Raw genomic sequence first — 4,743 nt, 5'->3', positions numbered from 1 at the left:
TAAAACCAGCTTGAAATGGTATTTTGGTCTGTTACTCCTTTCTGTTTTAGTTCCTGTTACCTTGTAGGTGGTTGTTCTGTTAAGTAACTTGAACAATAACCATAATAACCGATATGAAAAAATATTGTGTCATAGATCGTCTATCGTGATACTGCTTGAAAAATATCGTGATAATATATTTTTCAATATCGCCCACCCCTACATGTGGGTGGTGTTGAGATGTTTGGCAGCTCTTTTCTTTTCTTCTCTTCTCTTTGGCTTGCTTTGATAATGCCGATGGAACAAGGGTTTCCGACGTGTCAATTGCATAATTAACAGCAGGCCTTTTAACCTCTTCTAAATATCACTTTATCTTCTGAGAATGCCCAGTTTGCAGATCTGGCAGTGGACATAAATCTGAAAGCACTTATACCACCATTGGTGACAGCAATCCCATTACTTATTACTCAACACAGCGTTACTTTCCTGGCTCCAAAATGGTGGAATGAGCTCCCCATTGACATCAGGACAGCAGAAAGCTTACACATCTTCCGGCGCAGACTGAAAACTCATCTCTTTAGACTCCACTTCGAGCGATAGAACTATTAACAAAGCACTTATATACTAACAAAGGACTGGCTTATCTAAAGCCAGTTGAGTAGCACTTGAAATGTTTTAGCTTTATGAAACCTGATGTACTTATATGATTCTGTTTTCTTCAAGGTTGTATCTTCTTGGTCGAATGTACTTATTGTAAGTCGCTTTGGATAACAGCGTCAGCTAAATGCAATGTCATGTAATGTTACTTTTTTAAATAATACCAGCCCTAGTAACGTGTTCAAACCTGGGTACAAAGAACAAAGCCCTGTCGATGCTACTTCTCCTTCCGTAATGATGTGTTATAGGTAATTAGAAACATCATACACAAGGTAAATCTGTGATTTTATTGAAACAAATTGCCTTCAGACTTGTCTAAACACTGAACACTAACACAACCGTAAGGTATTTATTTATACATTCTTTTGAGGCACTAATGAAATACCTGCTGTTCGTGAATGTTGGAACCTTTATCATTTGCTTAAAGCAGGGGTGTCAAACTCAATTTCATCTCGGGCCACATTAGCATCATGGTTGCACTCAAAGGGCCAGTTTTATATACATACAAAAAATACATATATAAATATTTAATATATATAACATAATGTATTATATTACATTATTGCCTCTGCATTGGATTATTATTGGATAGGGTAATAACTTAACAAGTCTCTTCAGTGAGAATGTCACAAAATGATTTAAAAAGAAAAGCAAAATTCTGGAAAAAAAGTAAAAAATAAATAAGTAAGTGACATTTTGAAAAAAAAAGTCAGATTCTGAGAAAAAAAGTCAAATTCTGAGAAAAAAAATGCATTGTGGGACATGTAGTTTATGGGCAACGTGCTTCTGTAAATCGGCATGTAACCTTATAATAAACATATTATATTCTTTGCAAGCTCTTGTGGGGCCACGTAAAATGAAGTCACGGGCCGGACTTGGCCCCCGGGCCTTGAGTTTGACACCCCTGGCTTAAAGGGCTAAACATGGGAGAAACTTCTAGATTAAAGCAAGATTAGGATGATCTCACTGCCTCCAAAGTAGCTGAATGCAGAGCAAACTAAGGTCGGCCTGTACAGGAAGTTCTTGTTGATATCTGGTTAGCCGTGTAGTGACGACTTGAATTGAATTGCCCTCATGAGTTTGTCTTTTATCAAACATTATCTGGAGGTCTACAGACGGTCAGAGACTCGCTGAGACCAACATAAACAATATTCTAAGACAGAGTTGTAATGTTTTAAAGTGAAACTACTTGATGGCTTAGAAGTGCTACATGGAAATATCCTGCGCTACCGAAGAACCTCTCAACCAATCAAACCATGGAGATGAAGTTAATGGTAGCAAATGGTCTACTTACTCTATCTGCTATTTGTTTTTGTACTTATTGCGTAAATAGCGTACTTAGTTATTTTAGAAAATGTCTACAGTAGAGTAACCTGGATTTTACTTGATTGGACAAAGTGTATTACAGTTAATGAAAGTCAATGACTACCTATCCAAGGGGAGGGATGAAACCGTTGCAATGTTCTTGTGACTCTTTTTTAAATATCACCGGCCACCTACTGTTCAATGTGTCGTAATGGTCGCTTTCAAAAGCATAATGCACTCGAACACATGACAAAATATGTATGTGATCCCAGCCATATGCTGAGTGCATCTTTGTGTAGATTTGAACTCATTGCATCTTGGGTGTAACAGCCGCAATATTGGCCTTAAAGAGTCAAAATGATGGTTAACCCCAAACCTAACCCTAAGTAAGAAACATCAATTATCCTTTGTTAACCACAGAAATCTCCTCAATATGGGTTCTGTGCATCAGAAAAGACCCTTCTGATTTATCCATACAGTAAAAGTGTTTATGTGATCCCAGCTATATGCCGCGGTAGATTTCTTTCGATGTTATAAGAGCACGTTGAACAAATCTCCAGCCTCCTCTCATAAGGGCAGAGGTATAACAACGTGTCGTTTCCTAGCTCACACTAAGTGCATTTCCTTGTTCATTTGTGCTCCCTCGATGCCTGGGTGATTTGTCCGGATAACAAGCTTATGCAACAATCAAGCGTAACATATGGTTTAAACTGCAGTCCTCTGAAGACCGGCTAATTGGACGGTGTAGGTGGATTGTTAGAATGCATAAAATACATATTTGTTCATTATTGTCCATGCAGGTCTCATTTGAATAGTTTTTTTAGTTACACATGTTTTGTATTGACAGCTTTAAACAGCTCATTAGGACTTAATTACCCAGAATTCCACGTGGTGTAGGTTGGTGTGTTGCAGAGGCCAAATTATCTCTGGTTTGTATTCAGCTCTCATCAGCAATTTGTATAGTTACATTCTGATTGAACACAAATTAAATTGCCAATTACACCATATTCCATTTGTGCTTTTATTTTAGTAACACATGTAAATCTGTTTTTTGGTATATTTCCACATTAGATTTAAAATGTTGAGTTATTTATTTCCCCCAAGTATTTCCTTTTTGCTCAAAGGAAGCCCCCTGCTGAGATCTATTTAGCTGCTCACAAGAGTCATTGGCAAGCTCTCTTTAAGAAGACACACTTCAAATAGCTGGAGAACACAGATACAACTCTCTACTTATGTTGTTGTGGGTTCAGAAGTCCTCAAAAGACTCTGAGTGTCTCAGAAATAGTTTGTTTTCCTCGAAAAACAAAGGACTGTTTCAGAAAACACCCTTATTGCGTTCACTTCTTCATGTTAGGTTTAAAATGCAGCAGGTTGTTACAATGACCAGAATATTGTACATGAGCCGTTAAAGATGCACCGTATTGAATTTTCTCCGGAAAAAAATCGATACTTTTTATGGACGTTTGAGAGCCTGATATTTTTCATCTCATAACACCTACACATATAAAGCAGCATACCTATTACACATTCTAACGATGTACTCTGTGTATGATGTGCAGAGGGAATGTATGTGATCTGGTTGCTGATCTGGAACGGTTAAGCAAAAGCAGTTTAGACAACGTGTCCAGACTGAATCTTGACAACACAGTGGTGCAGGAATGAGTCCTAAACCCAGAAATTAGTCGGTTCTGTCATCTCAAAGTCAACAGCTGTCTATATGTTTTGGTTGTTAGCCTGAAATAAGGTCTGTGGCTAACAGAAGCTGAAGAGATGTCATGTTTTGTTCTACGAGATAAAACGTCACCAACTAGGGCTGCTCAATTAATCGTATTCTTTTTTTTTCTTTTTAAATAATCTTTTTTTAAAGTTTTTTTTTTTGGGTTTTTCAGTTGAATTATACTTAAAGTTCAGGGTAATCAACTGTTAAAAACATACTGTTCAACATTTTTTTTCTCCAATAAATGGATGTTTTCAAAGTCAATGAATAATCGCATTTAATAATCGCAATTGACCCAAATAATCGAGATTATGATTTTTGCCATAATCGAGCAGCCCTATCACCAACTGGTGGATTCAAAAAAGGGCCGAGATGACAAAAACGCCATCACGCCCAACGTTAGCCACCTTTAGCTTAGCGGTGGTGTTGTGAAGTCATGTGACCGTGCTGTAGTAACTTCATAGCTTTACATTAAGTTATTTTCTTCTGAACATTGCAGTTAGGCTTCCAAAGCGTATACAGTGGTGTTCAATTTTGGAGATTATCCAGCTGAACAAAACATGTAAGTATCATAAACGCTTGTTGGCCCAAAGCTTATTTCCTGTGATATTCTGGATGGAACTAACGGTGGCAGCACTAAGAAAAACTGCATTTCCTGTAATATTTTGATATAAATCCGTGAAAGTATCATAACTGTGTGTTTGGCACACATCTTATTTTCTGCAATATTCTGAAATCCAATGGAAAAATTCCAATGGTTTGTTTGTCAAGTGACTCCTTACAATGTAAACGTTCTGGTAGGCCTACCAAGGCAAGGCAATTTTATTTATACAGCACTTTTCAGCACGTGGCGATTCAAAGTGCTTTACAGATTAAAAGCAAAAGACATTCAAGAACAAATACAGCATAAATGCATTATTAAAAAGGCATTTAAAAACAGGCATAATAATACCAAAAATGCATAATCACTGCAGCACTCTGTTAGGGTCAGTCCAAACGGGACTTACTTGTGTTTACAATACTGCTTCAACCAAACATTCAGAACGGAATTCATTTCCTCAACATTTGATCTGAGTTGATCTGTT

Source organism: Notothenia coriiceps, unplaced genomic scaffold (genome assembly GCF_000735185.1).
Source record: "Notothenia coriiceps isolate Sejong01 unplaced genomic scaffold, NC01 NC01_scaffold00032807, whole genome shotgun sequence".
Lineage (NCBI taxonomy): Eukaryota > Metazoa > Chordata > Actinopteri > Perciformes > Nototheniidae > Notothenia > Notothenia coriiceps.
This window is presented reverse-complemented; position numbering follows the sequence as displayed.